This window comes from Rhipicephalus sanguineus, chromosome 11 (genome assembly GCF_013339695.2).
Source record: "Rhipicephalus sanguineus isolate Rsan-2018 chromosome 11, BIME_Rsan_1.4, whole genome shotgun sequence".
Classification (NCBI taxonomy): Eukaryota; Metazoa; Arthropoda; class Arachnida; order Ixodida; family Ixodidae; genus Rhipicephalus; species Rhipicephalus sanguineus.
Window position 1 is genome coordinate 80,732,111 of NC_051186.1, and position 20,535 is coordinate 80,752,645.

At 48.4% G+C, this 20,535-nt stretch overlaps 1 protein-coding gene across 11 annotated transcripts in view; it reads left to right on the forward strand.

The window, feature by feature from the left end:
* Positions 1-20,535, forward strand: part of LOC119375196 (GRB10-interacting GYF protein 2) — a 676,837-nt gene that overhangs the window by 474,067 nt on the left and 182,235 nt on the right. The window lies entirely within an intron of this gene.

Here is a 20,535-nt window from a genome sequence, read left to right on the forward strand (position 1 = left end):
CCGGTGTACTGTCCGCCGGCGTCAAATCTGAGAATGGTGAGAGCTCTATTTCGGCTGGTGCGCAATGAATTACGGCGTCGTGGCGAGCGAGAAATTCCCAACCCAGGATGACGTCGTGAGAGCATGAAGAAATTATGATGAATACGACGGCGTACAGAGCGTCCTGAATGATGACACGGGCTGTACACATAGCTGTCGGGTGAATGCTTTGGGCGCTGGCTGTACGGAGGGAGAGCGCGGAAAGCGGCGTCGTCACTTTTCGTAGTAGTCGGCTAAATTTAGCGTCCATAACGGATACAGCAGCTCCAGTGTCCACAAGGGCCAATGTGCGCACGCCATCTACAAACACGTCTACTACGTTCGATGGGCTTTGCTGAGGGCTTTGGCAGTTCGATGGCGTCGCAGCCCTTGCCTCTTGGACAGCGACGACTAGTTTTCCTGGTCTCGGGCGACCGGACGAGGCCGCATCGGTGACAGTGAGCGGCGTCTTGGGGATGGCGAACGGCGGGTAGATGGAGACGGGCGTGAAGTCGGTGACATAGGCGGCGGCGGCTCGTAATATGGACGGCTGTACTGGCTGGTGACGGTCGATCCGGCTCGAGGCGGCTGCATGTGATTGCAATAGCGGGCGACGTGACCGGCGCAACCACACGCAAAGCAGATAGGGCGGTTGTCGGAAGTGCGCCATCGGCTTGCCGGGCTAGGTCCCATCCATGTCGCAGGACGCGAGGGACAGGGTGGCTGCTGGTATGACTGCATGGTGGGCTGCAGTCGTGGCGTATGGATGACGTCGGCGTACGCAGCCGGCACACTCTCTTCGAAGGCCTGAGGCCTGGCGACGGCTCCGGCGTAAGTAAGTGGGGGAACGACAGGGATCGCTGGAGGTGGCCTGGCTACAACTTGCGCGTAACTGAGCGGCGCAGTCGCCCGAGGGGGTTGGTGGTATTCCGGCATGACCACCGCGATTTCATGCTCAATAGCCCGGCGTAGGGGAGGCAGCAGTGGTGTCGACGGCTGTTCAACAGGCTGCGGGTGAGCGAAGGCCAGTAGAGAGAACTGGCGGGCAATCTCCTCGCGCACGAAGGACTTGATTTCGGCGAGCAAGGCGGAGTGGTCCGAAATAGCCGACATGGCAGCGAGATCGGCGTCGCGTGATGGAGGTAGACGCGTCATCAGCCGCTGCCGGCGCAGCTCCTCGTAGCTTTGGCACAGTGTGATGACCTCAGCCACAGTGTAAGGGTTTTTGGCGAGTAGCATGGTGAAGGCATCGTCGTCGATGCCTTTCATGACGTTCCGGATCTTCTCAGCTTCAGACATGGTCACGTTGGCTTTCTTGCACAAGTCCAGGACGTCTTCAATGTAACTCGTGAAAGACTCGCCGGACTGTTGGGCTCGTTCCCATAAGAGCTGTTCAGGTTGCAGCTTACGAACCGCAGGGCGGCCAAACACGTCGACGATGGCGGTCTTGAAAGCGGACCACGTAGCGAAATCGGATGCGTGGTTGTTGTACCATAGGCTTGCGACACCCGCGAGGTAGAAAACCAAGTTGCTCAGTTTTCCTGCCTCGTCCCATTTATTGGGTAGGCTGACACGCTCGTAAATCGCGAGCCAGTCCTCGACGTCGGTGCCATCCGCGCCGGTGAAAACAGGAGGGTCGCGGATGCGGGGGACACCGGGACAGGATGTCGGTGCAGGGGGAGGCATTTGCTGGGTAAATCTCGTTTTTTGTGCGATTTCGCTTTTGTTCTATCTGCCTACCCATACGACACCATCCCAGCAACCGCGTGTTACTTATCTTGGTCACGAACATGCTCACATTCCCCTGCTATCTCAAAACCGAGGACTTCATGGAGACTAATGCCCAAACAAACATGGGGCTCCACATCTTAACGTTTCAACAAAACATATTCCTCATCTTCCCTTGCTTTCGCGTAGCGAATTAACGCGTCTTCTTTTTACTGAACCTCGCTTTATACCTACACGTTTTAAGCTAACCCGATTTCTCTTCAGTCTGTAAGCGGCAAGACACCGTCATTTGCATGCGGTCTTTAATTATCCCCGCCTTGCGTGTGCTGGCTTCAAACTAAGCCTGCATGTTGTCTATTCAAATCACGCCGCCTAATTGCCTCTCTTCCTGAACTTCTTTTCTTCTGACACACGCTCTTTAATATAATGGACAGCTATTTAACTGCCGTACGCGACATTACCTGTCCAACTGCACGTTTGCTGAATATCAGCCGGAGCATCACCAGCAAATGTTTCCTTGGTACATATGTTGTCTTCTCAGGGCCTCAGTTTTGCAGCCGTCATTTTTTTAACCGTTAGGGGCGCTGTCCGTGGCTTATTTCAAGGTTTGCTGTCATGGTCTAAATTTCCGTCCCAAACGTTAATGCCTTTAAAACGCAGTGATTCTACAGTTTTTTTTTAAACATCATAACGCCACGTCGTGAACAACTTTAACAAAACTTCATGAAAGGTGCCCCATAGAAACAATACACCAGTTATTTTCATTAGCTGTTATGTTCATCTTGGTCCAATATAACTACTCAGTCTAGGTAAGTGTTCTGTCCTGTAGCGTCAAAGGCTGACAACCTATGACGCTGTTTTTTTCTTGCCTAACTACTCAAGATTACTATTGATATTGTAGGTGACAATTTGAAAATACATTATATATGGATATTACCTTAGAAATTATATTTACCATTGCTGACCTAGAAAATGGGATCTGCAAACCGCGGGATGATCGAATGCTCCTCCATAATGCTTGTATAATTAAACCTTATTCTTTAAAAGCTAACCACTTTAATAGCTGTTTAAAGAATTGAGTAGGTAAACTTTTCCTATAATGAGAAATTTCCGGGCGCTATTTTTTTGTCGCTGCGCCCCCCTCCTCCCACATGAAATCTTCGTGTAGTTTTGAAAGTTTCCACGCATGTGGTTCTATATTGCCTCATGACTGCTGGTATCTGTACAAACTCGTACGCAATTTGATTGTTTATGAAAACCACTTAAATGAACACATTGTTTAGGTTCCGCGATTTCACAGATTACCTGGTAGATGACGCTTTGTTCTTTACGCTACTGATTATCCATTGCCCTCTGTCAAGCCGCCGGCAACGGGCCAATAGTATGTGTAGTTAATATACACATAAAAATAATGAAAATGTGCGCTTAAGCAGAAGACCCCACATGCCTACGTGGCCTTCGGAAATGATAAAAAATGCAGAAAATCTATGAAATCAGTAAACAATTAACGTACGCACTAGCCCTCTGTGAAAACAATCATGGCTAGGATTTGGGGTCATGTGCACGTAGCACCATCTCTCGCCGGTAGCAGCGACGGCTGGCCGTAACTGACATGTAAATAGGCGAAGAAAAATCATATCTGACGAAAAAAGCTAGTTACTGACAAGGACTCCATGTTCTATACAGCAGAGACTAAATGGAACATTCTGGTGGAACTGCAGTGTCGCACTAGCAATCGGGTGGCTTCCGTGAGTGTGTAATACTTTACAATGCCGCCGTTTTTGTTTCTAACGGGCGGTGATCAACTGTTCTGGAACACTACATTACTTGAAGTGCGGTACTAGGCTGCAATTTTACCAAAACATTCCAGTGGGTGTCTTCCGCATAGAACCGGGAGTCATTTCTGTTGACTAGCTTTTTTTCGTCAGATATGATTTTTTTTTCGCCTGCTTCCAATTCAGTTTCGGCACGCCGCCGTTGCTGCCGCCTAGAGATGGCGCCGTACAGATGTCCCCATATCCTGGGAATTAAAGGAAGAGACATGTAGAATATTTGCTGACAAAAGAATTATAAACACCTACGCAGACAAACCGATACAGAGATAAGTAGTACCCTGAGAGAGAGTGAATAAGGAGATCGAGGACTTGGTGAGAGAGCTGATACACTAGTCTTCGTTCGAACGCAACTCGTGCTTCAGCACCTCGGTCTAGTTTTGCTACTGTGAGCATCCAAGCGACATTGACAATTTCAGTGTCGGGCTGTATTATAAACATGTACTTTACTGAGAGAGCCTGTGCTCCGTGCACGGGCTCCGTGTGTACTTTTGCGCGCTGTACGGAGTGAAATAATTTCTTGCGCGTTACTTCTGCGAAAACGCTGAACCTAAATTGTCGCTCTCGTGGGCCGGCCACGTGCACACCTACTTGGCTCCGACGCCACTAAATCTAGGCCACTCTTGAGTAATTGACAAGCATTACGACTCCAGGTACCTCCAAGTTTTTTTTTTTTTTATCGTGGGGGCGACGACAGCTTAGGCGTGCTATTCGCCGTCCCCTTCCAGCAAGATCTCTCTCTGCTCCATTGTTGTCGTATTCGTGTGAAATTAGATAACACTCTTTGTGGTTCAGGGTCGTGGTACCGGACCTCCGCGGTTATGGACAGTCGTCAAAGCCTGCGAGCGTCGATGATTATCAAGTCTCCAAGCTCGTCGAGGACGTCCACGGACTCGTCAAGTCACTCGGTGAGATGCGCGCTGCGTGACGCATGCTTGACCTTCACGCCAGTTAGGAAATAATTTCTTGCACGTAAAACACGCATGTTTAACGCAGTTCTGGTGTCTACACGACGCGCAGCTTGCTTGAGTAAGCCAGGTAGCAGGAGCAGCCGATAAATCCGGCACAGCAGGTATAGCTGTATCAGTTTGGGTCACAATGATCAAGCTGTCGAGGAAACAAAGTTGATGAGATGTTTGAGCACGAACAAGTACCGCAGATAATTGAGTATAACTAGAGTTTTCATACTCATGCTGGCATAGTCGAACACACCCATTCTCGAAGGTTGACCATTATTATGCAGTGATACATAAAAAAATCGGAAACAACCAAGCAAGGAAACCTATTTTGGAGTGATGATCGAGCTGATTTCGTGCCAGCTCGAGCTTGATGAAAGCAGGGTTATCTAAAAAATAAGTGAGCTGGCAAGAGTTCATTTTGAAGGGTGCGCTGCTTAATGGACGTACTCTTATATGTGGACGACGTGAGTTCTCGGGCTCTGCCAAGGCAATCAGGAAATCCACGCAAGCTGTGACAACTTGAGCTCGTATGTACGCGCCTCAGCAATAGGTCTCTAAGCAGCCAGCAAGAAGTGCGTCGAAGCTGGTAACCGTTTACATGGGAGCTGATTTCTAACAATATTTCATTAAGTTTGGCGATTATGATTTGAATTTTTTTGGCGAAAGCTCATATTAACAACAAAAAGAACAAATGCTTTAATTGTAGCGTTTTTTTGGTTAAATCGAAGCACAGTTCCCGTCAGAACATTATTACGGCTAGAAGGCGACATATCGATTTCGAAAACTTATAGCAATTCCAAACGATAGCGACGCAATATTTCATTTCGAGCTTCCACAGCGAATTGTGTTCTTCGTGTACATTTGGGTGTGGTACAGCTCGAAGAATACAGCAATCTGTTTACGAATGTGGGCTGACACAGGGCGGCAAAAGGTGACGGTTATCGGCCATGACTGGGGCGCGCCGATTGCCTGGAGCTTCGCTACAAAACACGAGGACATGGTGAAAAAGCTAATCATCATCAACGGCCCGCACCCTGTGGCCATGCAGCGCCAGCTACACAACAGTCTTGAGCAGATCTTCAAATCGTGGTATGTACAAGCTGAGTATTTAGAACTGTACTCTATCTGCTAGGTTGCCGAAAATTTGTGTGTATATGGTGTATATGTGATCATTGTACATACCATAATCACCCGACACCTGGAGTAGCAAGCCAGGCGACAAACCAGACTAACCTCTCCGGGCATTTCATTAAACAATCTTATCTCTCTCTCTCTCTGCTAGGTTGTCTGACCTTTGATAGCTTCGCTAAAGTGCATAGCTTAAGTGCATCGTCCGCTTTTTTTGGATCCCTGGAAGGCTAAGGCCTCTCCGAGAGCCGTCTTGTGACGGTTGAGTCTATCCTATATGTGTCTTCGCATTTAGCCATCTAATGACTTCAGGTTACGCTACGCCTGCGTTGCATGTACTATAATGAACACTTCACTATGTTTTATGTGATTTGACGAACTCTTAACATCAGCGGGAGTATTTCCTTTTGGAGTGAGCTCCTAAATATGCTGTTGCCTTCATACCTCTTAATGTTATGCCTATCGGAGTGAGTATATGCACGCAAATATATTATATGAGCGCCCTCGCTGCGCATTTCAACAAAAGAAAAATGCACGTGAACTCGCCTGGAACCTTTGGCGTAGTGCGTAAACATTTAATGTCTGCAAATGTTTCGTCTTGTTGTTGGTTAGTACGAGAAAAAGGGTAAGGTGGTTGTTGTTTAGTGTAGCAGCGCTTTTAACGCGATAGCGTTAAAGTGCTCGTTCCGCAGAAATTCCGGTGCCGGCGTCGGGGGTTGTAAGCGAAATATCATCTTGTTTAAAATAAATAATAAAAAATCTTAGGTTCCAGTGAGAATCGAACCCAGACCGTCTGCGTGGCAAGCAGGTGTTCTACCAGAGAGCCACTCCATTTTTTTTTCTTTATTACCGGTTTATTAACGTCGCATGTACATCCAATAATAGACACCATTTACAGTAATACGCAATACTACAAGAATGTGTCAAGATGAGGAAAAAAATTCACAGCATATCCACGGGTGAATGATGAAGAGCTTGGGCGAAGCTTCTGAAGCAATCATGGTTACACCGCAAAATCTTCAGTGGTTTCGCCCAGCAGTAATCAAAGCGATAGCCCAGTATATCATCAAGGACGTGACAAACACTGTGTATATTTATACAAGAAATTTTATTAATCGTAAGTGGTAGCTAGACGTGGCTTCCGCTCCCCCTTCATTATAACGGCTTTATGGTCGGTGAAGTGATGGATCGGTGATGGGTCGTAGTGGGATGTTTGCGAAGACAAAGTAGTGGGCAGTTTGCAAAGGTGGCTTCCGTTCCCCCTTCATTAAAACGGCTGTATGGTCGGTGAAGTAATGGATCGGTAATAGATCGTACTGGGATGTTTGCAAAGACGAAGTAGTGGGCAGTTTGCAAAGGTGGTTACGCCGGACAAAGGAGACGTGACAAGGTTAGACTAAGAGGAGCTTCGCCCCTAAAAAAAAACCGGGACTGGCTTTCTTTAAAATTCCTTAAGGTATGCTTACTTGGTGTCGGGCTCTCCGATGATGAACAGAGCCACGCCATTGCTTGGAACTCACTGAAACAACGCCTCCTCTAGAAAGATGCCTGCCGCGTGAGCCAAAAACCTCCTGTCTTACCCTTTCCCTCCTTCACCGTTTCTAATGAGGGCAGTAGCTGGCGATCCCTGCGGTGGTCACTTGCAATACACATTTGCGTATGCGCAAATTACCCCCCTCGACGTCACACCCCGCCAGCCCCATTGAAAACAATAGGGCAGTACGTGGCGCCATCTCTCGGCAAGCGACCACAACTCATGGCAGGACCGCTACAATGGGATGGCCAGCGACGCCGCAGGCATTTTTCTAGAGGAGGCGTTGACGGAAATCAACTTCATTGCTTCACGAACATAGGCGTCTTCTGTGCAGGTCTCACAGTACGAGATGTAATATCGCAGTAAAACGGGGTACAGGCGTATATTGCCATCGGGCGTCACACCGTGTGTACTGCATACCGAGTTGGTGGTTTAAAGCCGGCCACCCATCACAAAAGGCACACACATTACTGCGCGTATTCCCTTACGAACACGTAGTGGGTGCATCGCAACTTCGAAGAAGTATCACGCGCGTAATTACTGCTGGTTTAACGCATGCCATCCATTACAAAGGGCATACACATTAGTGCGCGCATTCTCTTACACAAACGTAGTGAGTGCACTGTTGTCATAAAAGCGCTGTTGCAGAGGGCGGAAACCTTTGCCTTTACTATAGGTATGTCGAGTGTGTTTGTGTGTGTCCGTGTGTGTGAGACCGGGCGAGTGAACATAATGACAAGCGAAACAGAGCACGATGAGGATGGGGTCGGATATCGCTATTGCATTCAACTCTTAAAGGCGAAACTTACACGTCCCCCAATTTTTTTTTCTTATCGTGTGCGCACATCATGATCACGCCCTATATCCCAACTTTGTTAGAGGCTGCGTGGTTTTTTTTTTTTTTTAGTTTTGCAATCATAGTTCAACTGGTTAGTTTCTTATGCATAACTGCCTGGATTTATGCGATCGACATTCAGTTGACGAGTGGCAGAAACTACGAGATGTAAAATTCGTAAACTGGGTTTGTGTGCTGGAGCCGACGTTTCGATGAGCGGACTTGTCTTCTTCAAGGCTGCAACTAAAGCAGTTGCTGTTTGTGTGGCTGCAGCACACGAACAATGATTGCGAATTTGTCATCGCAAGCTTCCATCTTCCCCTGCCTCCTGCCCCCCTTTTTTTTCTTTTTTTCTGGATTTCAAGAAACTACAAGGTAACTTACCTGCACTACAAAAAATCGTGCACAATGGCGGTGCGTCCCGTCCCCGCTGCAATAGTTACGTGCAGTGTAGCGTTTCACATGTCCGGACGTGGCCGTACAAGAGCGCAGACGCGACGCACGCTTTGTCGCGCTCTCGGCCGGCTCTAAAAGAATCTCCACATTGTGTATCGCCGCGTTGTTTAGCCTGTTGCAAGAAAAATATCGCCCTCTTTTTCTCGCTTGGTTTTGCCAACGATAATATTGCTTTCTTGCTGTGAATAAGAAAGGCAACACCGCAACACCAAAGATACCCTGGATCCATCAAGCGAGCGGCTTTCCTCTCTGGCCACTTTCGTAATATGCGACTGTAAGATGAAATCACAAGATTTAATCATAAGATGAAATCTCAACATGAAAGATGAGTCGCAAGCCAATGGATCAATGAATCAATGAATCGATTAATGATTATCAACTTTGTTTCACAGGTACATCGTAGCATTCCAGTTACCCTGTGTGGCAGAGGCGTTCTTGAGCGTTAATGACATGCAGGCCCTAGACGAACTGCACGCCGTCTACAGCGATGAAGAGAGGGAGGCCTTCAAGTACACCTTCGGGAAGCCAGGTACGCACAGCAAACGCAGACTAACAGCCGAATCCCGTCACTGATTTAGTTGTGTTCATAGGACGTGGCGGATTTGTCGGTAAGAAAGCGGGGGTTTCTTGAAGAAAGTGAGACGACGGCTAAGCCATCGCTGCATTTTATCACGCAACTAACATTTATTATTCCACTTGGTGCGAAAGAGTGGCTTCTCACGGGTTGGGTTTGTTCTGGACATAGGTCGCCAAAAAAAAAAAAAGAGCGAAGCTAGACTCACTCACTGAATTCATTGTGCACTTAGGACTCGCTCAGGCTCAGACGCATCGAAAGTTTTCTCACCCGGACTCACTCAGACTCACGGTTCGATCTGAGTCTACGTGAGTCCGAGTGAGTCGACTCATGAGTGAGTTTCCCAACCTGTTTTTCCAGTGAAACTAAAATTTCATGCGTACACAGAGAGGACACGACAGTCACCATCCGCCGGACGACTAGCCCGTGCTTTACATCAAGAAAGTCACAGTTTCGCCGCAAAGCCGAAGCAGTGAATGCGATAGAAAGAAATTGAAATGTCACACGAAGAACCAGAAGCAGCTCGATACTTGCAGCGCGCCGCTGAAGCACAAAGAAGCCTAAAAGAACGCACAGGCATGCACAGGGCAAGCGTGAACTAACAACTGTCACAGTTGTTACTCAAGCGCGTTGCTTAAGCATGTCTACGTGCTTGAGCAACGCGCTGCAAGTGTCGACAATGCAGAATCAGACGCTCTTAGATATATCTTCTTCTTTTAAACTGCGGCGCGTCCACATCACGAGTGGGTGCAGAAAATGGCCACTTTGTCGTGCGCGTCTCAAGGGCAGTTTTCGAATTGATAGAAAATTAGGAGCGCTGCGTCTGCAAGTGTTGACAATGGAGAATCAGACGCTCTAAGATAATAAATGCGAATGCATTTCTTAGTCGGTCTATGTAAGGCATCCGGCGTTGCCCGCGGCGCCCTCTCCCATAGCAACAGCTGCGGGCGCGCGCTTATCCTCGCCCCTAGCAACTGGAGCATGTGGTGCGAGAGAGTGTAGGAGAGGGTAGGTGCAGTGCTTCGCCGCTCCTTCTCTCGCCGTTCGCTCTATCTCCTCCCTGCGCCCCACTCTCCCGTCCGCTCACGCCTCACTCTCGACCGTTCGCTGGCTGGGCGCCTCTGAAGGCGATGGCAGAAGTCGGTGAAGGCGAATGTCTGACGGCAACGGTAACCTCTCTCGGCGCAAGAAATGCATTCGCATTGCCTCACGATTCCCTTTGGGGAGGTGAGGGCTTTTTTTTTCTTTTTCTTTTAAACTGCGGCGCGTGGAGTGACCCCCTGCCTCTCCAGCCACACAAGGGCAATTTTCAAATTGAAAGAAAATTAGGAGTGTTACGTGATAGAAAACAGGCTCGCGCTCCTCCGAGATTTGCTTACCACCAGCGGTACATGGTGTGTATAAATAGCTCGCCGTTATGTCGCCGGCGCATACATGGCGTGTGGTTGAGTTTAACGCAGCGCGCTGGGGAGCGAGGGGTCGCTGGTTCGAATTCCCGGTCGGGTGCTTCAGAATTTTTTTCTGCTTTATTTTTCTTTGTGCCTCTTTTATATATATGCATACATTACATATCCGGGGCATGACGGGGACGGCGACAGCAAAAATCAGCCGAGAGTGTCCATATAATCGCTATCGCAATAAAAAAAGAGAAGCTAGCATCGCAATCGTTGCTCTTATGGCGCTAGCTTCTAGCAACATAAGGCTATAGCGGAGAGGTTCACCTCTCTGACCTCTCATTTAAAAGGGACACTCGCAACCTAGAAGCACAGAAAAGGGCCTATAGGTCCGCCGCAATGAACGTAGAAAAATGACGTTTAGTACAAAAGCGTTGGGCTACGAAGGAGTATGTTTGCCACGTGTAACGCTTAATTATGATTAATTAAGGGTATCATTAGGCCGTGGAATGCATATAGCTTAGCTGTAAATAGGGCTAGTAAGACGAGATTTGGGCTGTAGTTACATGTTATACAGTATAGTGTTCTGTACCCTTCGTCTCAGGTGAGGGTATGGGAAAGGGTGACCTCATTCCTGGCGCCCGCGCGTTGATTGTGCCGCTCCCTCCGCTCTGGTGGAGGCGCTGGATCGTGCCGGCTGCGCCTGCGTGCGCTTGGCTGCAGCTCAGTGATGTTCCGTCCAACGCCGAAGAATTTTCGAGACATCAAAATTCCCTATTTCGGGCATTTTCTCCCTGCATACTTCGAAAAAAAAATCCGAGCATATATCCCTGCACTATGGTAGTAATGCGCGCGAAGTGCGGACACACACACACACACGCGCACGCACGCACACATATATAATGTATGTGTGTGACATGTTTACGACTACTCAAGTCATGACTAGGGCCTGCGTTTCTGCGCAGCACAAAAGCACGCCTTCGCCTTCGTCGAGAGGAACCGGAGTGAAGTAGAAGTCGCGCCATGGGAAACATTTTAGGGTTCTGCCTTTGCGTGCGTGGCTTTTGAGAGCTCACAAAAAGAACGCATAAAATGACCGGAGGCGCTCGTGTGAAGAAGAAGTCGCGCCATATAATTATTGGGAAACAATAAAAAATTCGCAATGGCGTTTAAGGAATTCTTCTGTCTCTCATTCTGCATTGGCTTTGCGTTAGTAGAATAGAAGTGTAAGTGTGCTAAAAGCATGTCTCTCATTCCGCAACCAGACAAGGTAGTGCTGGTGAGATTTCTCCTGTGCTGATTAAACAATAAAAAGTTCAAAACGCCGTTGAATTAACCAACGAAAGACGCCAGGTTGAAGGTTAGCTCACAAAAAGACGCAGGCTCGTCCACATAAAATGACGCGCACCAACTCAGCGCTTGTGTTTGCCTCATTTTTATGTGTGTGTGTGATTGTGTCCTATTTTTGCGCTGCTTCATCAATATCACGGCTCACCAACGAGCCCATTATTGCATATTAGGAAATTGCAAAAGCCGAAAACGCACTGCGACTGCCATGTTTTTGACATATTAGATGAAATCACCATGGCTGAAATTCCCTGCAATATCGCAATGGCTCCCTTTTTTCCCTTTCTATTAACATGACGGCTGAAAATTCCCCGAAAAAAGGAAAATTCCCTGCACGGTCCTGCACTGTCCTGCGCTCATCCTGTATGTGTTCTTTTCGTGCGTCCTTTGGGCTTGAGCAGCACACTGCAAGTTTCGAGCTGCTTGCCGTTCTTCGCGTGACATTCTAATTTGTTGCTATCGCATTCATTGCTTCGGCGTTGCGGTGAAACAATGAACAATAAATGCTCATGTACGTCTCTGAAGACGCGTTTCACATTCGTGTTATACCGTTTCCTATCACGGAGGGATCAGCCATGTTTTTTTGTTGTTGTTTTTTTTGGCTGATGGCGGCAGAAAAAGCGTGTTGGCTTTTGATGAGGCATCCGAGGCTTCCGCCTTAATAAAAATGAACATATTGGTCACTATGGCAGAACTGGGGCCTTGTTGGAGACGGTACACTTGATGAACAAGAAGTCTTGAGAAAAGAAAAAAAGAAATTGGAAAACCGTGCAGGCAGCAGGACACAGAAAAGATCAGCGTCCTTCCACGGCCGCTACATAAAAAAAACAGGTCTGTTTTTTTTTTATGTAACGGCCGTGGTCCTTCCTTGTCGTGTTGGCTGTTTCGCAATTTCCTTTTTCCTCGACGGAGCTGAAATTGCACCAAGTGCCACCTAGCCCCGCTAATCGCTGTGGTGAAAGTTAAATATGCCTCTTCTGTAACCTACTAATTGCGACGCAGGTGCTCTGACCGGTCCGATCAACTACTACCGGGCGTCTTTCCAGAGGCTGTCGAGTGGTGGTTTCAAGTTCCGGCGGTTGGCCGTCCCCGTGCTCATAGTGTGGGGGCGCCGTGACACGGCGCTTACCGAAGGGGTCGCTGTGCTTAACTTGGACTATGCCACTGGAGGTCGCGTTGAGTATATGTCCGATGCGGGCCACTGGGTGCAGCGGGAGCGGCCCGGATATTGTCAATGGTCACATCAGACGCTTCCTATTAGAAGAGAAATAAACGATGCTCCTTTTTTCTCCAGTAACCTTAAAAGCTGTGCTAGTTGATTATTCGCATTATGAAATGGGATAAGAGCGCTAGAGGAAGATGAAAACCTGCGCTATCTACACAGATTGATGAGATCATAATCGAAAGCGAAGACACGTCATCTACTACATAATTTTGACGCAAGTGTGCTTTGCGTACACATGAGGGTATGTGTACTTCATATTTGCCGATTAGGACCTATGCATGACGTAGTAGACGCCTTCAAAATATATGAAGTCATGGCGTTCGGTGCCGGAATTGGAAGGTGGCGTCGCTACCCGCATTTTCTATTCGTGCGTTTTTTTTTTCGCCTACCAGGCGTCTTATCGCGGTAAGAGTGGCGTTTTTGATATTGTGAAATTTTAATTTACCATTACGCGAAAAATCGTCTTTCTCTATAGCGTCCCTATAATGACTAGACCTTTTGCAACCTGGAGCTGTAGATAAAAGCGAAAAACGAAAAAAAAAAGTCACCCTTGCCTAAAAACGTCTTTGCGTATGAGGGAGAAACGCTTATAAATGAAACAACCAGAGTGGACTCATTCATGGCGACCCAGGTTTGTGCGAATCCATGAAAGCTCGACCCTCGTCAAGCTGCATTAGCTTTTATTCCTGTCTCCTCTTGTTCAGCGTGAAAATAAAATAAAAGTTATTGATTGATCATTGATTGAAAACGGGCTTTAAGCTGGGCTTGTTGGTAAACTTGATTTTCGGGGTGAAATGCACAAGGGTAGATGACGAAACACCGCGACGAGAACAAGGACAACGAAGACCACAGGACAAACCGTCCTTTCTTGTCCTCGTTCTCGTCGCGCTGTTTCAGCCTCTGCACTGATTATGAACCAACTAGTTACTAATGTAGTTACCAAAAGCAAAGGACGGGACAGGAGAGGTGTATTCGCATTGGCAATCTCCAGTGTTCTGTTTTACAGCAGAGCTGTTATGGTCGACGTTTGCCGTGCGTCGCTGATAGAAAATTATCAGCATCATGAACCGGCACGTGTTCTCTTCGTCTTATTTTTACTCCTATGCTTCGCTCCCAGAACACGTGCGCCCATTTGTCTGGCGTGGGATGCAATGACTCTGACGGGCGAGATAACGAGCACAGAGAGAGAGAGAGAGAGAGGAAGAAAAAAAAAAGCAAGCGACCAATGAATAGGAAGAAACATCAAGCAATTCTTGGCGACAAAAACTCGCAAAGCTTGCACTAAGCCGCGCAATTGCTTGAAGCAGCAAGACTGGACGATTCTGAAGACTAATGTGGTTGATGATGATGATGATGATGATGATGATGCAAACTTTATTGGGGTCCAGAGAAGACGCAGGGGAGACCCCGCGCCACCCGGCTAGTCCCACGCAGGGACCGCCAAGCCGAGCTTGGCGGCCCGTTAGCAACATTGAACTAATGTGGTTGCCTCTAGGTTGTTTCTATAGGCCTCTGCTATACTAGATTGAGCGCAAACGGACGGGACACAAGAAGATAAGACGACTACGCGAGCGCTCGTGTAGTCGTCTTGTCTTCTTGTGTACCGTCCGTTTGCGCTCAGTCTATTACAGAATGAACCAACGCGCCCAACAAAGCATTTTATTAAGGACTTAGCTAGGTGATGCGGGTTGTTTCTAGATTGCTTCTAGGTTGTTGCCACGCTTTATCTCGGTATGCTAGGTTGTTTCTACGTTGATTCTCAGCGCAGAGAGGTTAGATTAAAGCCATGCCCAGTAACAGACACGACATGGATGTCAGCACCCGTTCTTTCACGCGGCTGTCGCAAGGGCTCGCGGGTAGAATTCTTGGAGAGCACCAGTCGCGGTCACTGTTTCAAATATTGCGCCGTATGCGCATGCAGTAACACAACAGTTTCTCACATGAGCTGGTTCTCCAGTGTGCTCTTTCTTGAGAGAGAGAGTAGAAACATTTTATTTATGTCATGCCTTAGAGTGGTTAGGGTGGGTGGTGCCCCTCTTCCAGGGCCCCACTGGCTACAGCGGCTCGCCGGGCCTGGTCAAGGGTCGCCAGATGGCTTCCCATTTCCAGCTCCGCAAGCCGCGCCTCCCATGACCAATTCAGGGAATCGTTGTTACACAGAGGCGAGATGGCAGCCTCCGGACGTTGTGTACACTGATATGTTATTAGATGCGAAGTATCTTAAGGCGGAGCTCAATCCGGTGGTGGTGGTGGTGGTGTGCGGCGTCACCATCCTTACTGCGCATGCGCATACCCTCCCCACACACCTCCTCTCCACTCCCCTCATCATTCCCCTCTCCCCTTTCCTCTCTCCTCTCACCCTCTCCCCTTCCCTCCCCCTTTCCACTCTTCCTCTGAAACGTGGGCTAGACATGCCGAAATTCTCTCCTGCGCAACGCCGCGATGAGCTCATGCGCATGCGCATGCGCGTCCCCTCCCCTTCTCTCTCCTCTCCTACCCTGCCCCCCTCTCGCCCGCCTGTCGACCGCGTTCCCCGCTCGCCCTGTGAGAACTAACGGCCAGGCTAGATGGAAGATACGACGCGCGTAGCGTCCCTCTTCGCGTTCCACGACGCGAGGTCGTAGCATGCCCAACGAACGCCAACGGAACGCGATCGTGCAAGGGCTCCGGCTTCGCATCGGCTCATGGTCCCCTTTAGCGGGAGATGGTGTAATTTGTGTTCCAATGTCGGTGTTGCATAGCACCACGGACATTTGTTGCTGTATCTGTGAGGGTGCATTCTGTGTAAATGTGGGTACGTGTTTGTTTGGAGGCGACGCCAGTCCCGTGCTTGTCTCCTGTTTAGGTTAGGATCTCTTTCTTGAAAGTACTGAATGGGCGCGACGATGTGTGGGAAGTTCACTGAGGCTTAACGCTGTACACGTAAGGGCCACTCGATCTGCCGCATGACAGTTATCAAAAAAAGGCACGCAAAATAAGTTACGATTTGAATATGCGTACAGCATGGCGCTTGTTTTGCCTATGAATTTCCCTTGTATATACAGCTCCACAGGCTCATTTCAGTGATTATCATCTGCTCAAGGCTGATGTGGTGTTGCGCGGCATAAGAATGGTGTGCACCGACTTGTGGAATGACGGAGCTTTCTTTGCAACCTGGAAACGCAATGACCAGCCGCACGCGCTCAGCGGAAAACACGCGCGCGGCAGCCGACGACTTACGACGTTTTAATCGGGCCACCAGGGGATAACCTGGCGCGCGCCAACTTAAGGTTGCCTCGGCTATTGCGCTAAGAAGGTAGTCTGCATTTTTACCCGCCACTTGAGCAGCGCACGTCGGCTGCCCACACGCGCTATCACAAGCACACGGAACATACGGCGCGCGCACTGATGCTATCGCTCTTGGATTTTAACAGAACCCCACGGCGACGACGACGGCAGAAATGTGCCTGAAGTATCTACATTATAGTGTACTAGAATTCTAGTACACTATAGTCTATATAATTGCTCTTGCAAATAGATGTAAATCAGGGTCATACTGAACCCGTAATTGGAATACATTCACTTTAGAACAAGGCGCACAAATTGTCATAAGATGCAGAGCGTTAGCAACGTTTGCTCTTCTTTCATTGCGATAGCAATTATATGGAAACTATCGGCGGATTTTTGCCATCACCGTCGCCGTCATGTGCCTGATATGTATATGTACGTATATGTATAAAAAGAGGCACAAAGAAGAATAAAGCAGAAGAAAAAATTCCGAAGCACCCGACCGGGAATACGAACCAGCGACCCCTCGCTCCCAAGCGCGCTGCGTTAGAGAACCCAACCACGCGCCATGCATGCGCCGCTGTAATATCGGCGAGCTATTTAGATACACCATTTCCCGCTGGTGGTACACAGATCTCGGAGGAGCTTGAGCGTGTTTTTTATCACGTAACGCTCTTACATATTCTTTCAATTTAAAAACTGCCCTTGAGGCGCGCACGAAAATGTGGCCCCTTTCTGTCCCCACTCGTGATGTGAAACGAAAAAAAAAGAACACCGGGCACACCAGGCACAATTAAGGTCCCTAGATAAAAACAAAACTTGTTTTATCTAGGGACCTTAGGCACAATTTGCGTCAGACGCCCCCGTGTGCCCGGAGACGCAGAGGTGTCACTCCACGCGCCGCAGCTTAAAGGAAAAAGAAATATCTAAGAGCGTCTGCTTCTCCGTTGTCGACACGTGAAGTGCGTTGCTCAAACACAGACGTAACAACTGTGACATTTGTTAGTTCACGCTCGTCCTGTGTTAGTACACTCTAGCTGTGTATACCTGTGCGTTCTTTTCGGGCGTCCTTTGTGCTTCAGCGGCGTGCTGCGAGTATCGAGCTGCTTCTGGTTCTTCGTGTGACATTCCGATTTCTTGCTATCGCATTCATTGCTTCGCCCTTTCGGCGAAACTGACTTTTTTTTTCTTACTTCTCTCCATTTTTCTTTCTTTGTTTCTCTCTTTCTTTTTTTTTACTTCCATGGCTTAGTGCTCGTGCACTGCTCGTACGAGAAGAAGTAAACTTCAGTTTTGAACAATTACGACGGCCTCTGTTGCTGGCAAGTGCACCATAGAAACTGTGAGGAATTGGAGAAATCATACGCGGTGTCGTACTCGCGTCGATTCGTGCGAAAATAGGCTCGCTCACTAGGATGTTGGCTAACGAGAATGAAATAAATGCAATACCAGAAACAGCAACCTGAAATGCACTTAGCAGATACAGTCTGATATGAACGAAAAATGCGAGGGTTTCAGTTAAACAACCGATATGTCGAAGAAGATCTTCCTCGTACAGTTTTTCAAGATTGACCTTGTTTATGGCTCTATTTGGCCAAGGAAATTGACTACTATATTAAAACCGTATTCTATAATGCCTTAGTGCAGATAACTACGTTTTGGGCGGCGACACGAACCGCCACCCAAACTCGATCGTTAACGAAGCTGCTAGGTTGTGTGGTGTAATAGTTTGCACAGCTCAGTGGAATTTTATATTGGCCGAGAGGGCCTCCACTGGAGAGGCTGGCGCTGCGATCGTTTTGACGTCAGAGATAGGTTGCTCCTGCTCACCTTGCTGTGTAGTTGTTGTGCCGGAACACGACGTTCGGGTGAAATTGCGGTGCGCGACGTTCAATTCTCAGCGTGTGAAGCTTAATTTGGACAGCTGGAGTTATTACCGCTAGATTGCGTGAAAACAGCTTCAGCTTGTTGGTGTACTTATTGGTGCGGCAGAGCCAGACGTATGCGACAGATCCCGCTGTAAGTTTTCATCATTACCCCATAGGTAAAAAAATGCGCGACACTTGGCTGGTAAAGCCGAAAATTGGAAAATACGCCAACGTTAACTCGCGGGTCTGCAGCCGGCACTTTCGTGACGAGAATTTCGTGCGCGCCGTCGCAGCTAAGATGTTCGGTAACAGTTGATGCGTGCTCGCGAGCGCTCCCGGCAGCTTATCGCGGGCGTTTGTCGATCAATTTAGTGATGCTGGAGAACGACAGGCTCAATGTAATTTAACAAAATAAGAAAGAATAAAAGCTCCCTCATCTCAAATACCTCTGACGGCGAGTTTCTTGCGAACGTAAACATTTTGTCGCGTTTAAGTTCGTATCGAAGGCGCTGAAAAGTAACATCGGTACATTGCCGACAAGTGTAAGCCAAGGCGAAAAGTAAACGTATCATTAGGAAAAACCAAAACAAAAAAGTCACAGTTTCGCCGCAACGGCGAAGCAATGAATGCGATAGCAACAAATTGGAATGTAACGCGAAGAACGGAAAGCAGCTGGAAATTTCCAGCTTGTCGCTCAAGCGCAAAGGACACACGAAAAGAACACACACAGGGCGAGCATGAACTATGAAATGTCACAGTTGTTACTTATTTCTGTTTGAACAGCGTGCTTGTTTCGCAAACGCGGCCGCTGCAGCGAGCGAAGTGACCTTTGTACGCTCTGTAACTTCAGCGCGGACACCGCGGTGAAAGCACAAGACATACAACCCCCTTGCTCCCTCCATGAGGCGCACACAGGCGACCACGCCCCGTAGGGTGAAGTGCACCGAGGCGCGCGCGCACAACGCTGCGTGCGGGGCGATGACCTTTAAAGCGCGCCCCTCGCGCACTTCGCGCCGTCTCAGTGGTGAGTAAGAAAGCACGCTGAAGTAAGTGGTGTATATAAATAGCTCGCCGTTAGCATGCTGAAAGACGGTACTATTCGTGGCCTGGCCGTCTAACGCCGCGCGCTGCGGAGGAGAGCTCGGCCTTTCGATTCCGCGAGTAGGAAAGATAGATAACTTTATTGTACACCGAGGGAAGAGAGCCTGGTTATACCCCGACCCCCCTGCGGGCCGCTCCCACGTTGGAACAGGCAGGGAGTACCTGCCCGCGGCATCGTGGGCCCCTTGGATTGCCCGAAGCTGACGGTGACGATCCGTACTTTTGATGGCGGAATAAAACCCTTGTCTTGGGATGATTTGCGCCTCGAGTTCTTTGGGTATGGGGGGGCCGTCACACATCATGTGTATTTCTGAATTATTTTTTGTGGTTGTCATATATATATATATATATATATATAGATATATATATATATATATATATAATATATATATATAATATATATATCCCCGACCCTCCTGCGGCCGCTCCCCGTTGGAACGGCCGGGAGTACCTGCTCGTGGCATCGTGGGCCCCTTGTATTGCCCGATATATATATATATATATATATATAATATATATATATATATATATATATATATATTTAATATACACAACACGGTGCATGACTGCGGCGACGGCAAAAACCAGCCCAGACTGTCCATATAATTGCTATCGCAATAAATGAAACGGTGATGATCGTCAATCATACCGAAGCACAACCATAAAGAGCAGTGGACGTGATAACCGGCCCTTTGTTTTGCAGATCCCACCAGCACTTGCGTGGCGTGTGGCGATGCACTCCTCTCACCATTTCCACGTGTTCGTTGACAGTATCGAATGCGCACCGTAAGCGCGGTGGTATTACTGTTCGGCGGCACGTTTCCCTTGTTGTTGCAAGTTCACTGTCGTTGGTTTTATACAAATTCAGCGAATTCTTACGGGGAAAGTATTTCATACTGTATTAGCAACTCAGCTTTCGGGACATCACTTGCATCGACCTCCATGGCTTCAGCTGTACAGGCTCTAGGTCACGATTGTAGCATGCTAATTAGACAGGCAGGTGCCATCCGTGGCACCGAGTCCTGGTTTACTTGCCCGAATTACCAGGTCATACCGCTTCTTTAAGTAATGAGCTTCAAAACAACGGGAAGCACGGTCGGTGCCCACAACACAAACGAGGGGGGGGGGGGGTCAAACGCGCAGGAAATATGGTGTTCTAGCAGACGACAGTAATCCGGCGTCTCATGAGTGACGTCACAACGTAGGTGGCGCCACGCTATGCCCTCGAGGCCAATACCAAAGAAGGAATGAGCAGAAAAGGAAACACGA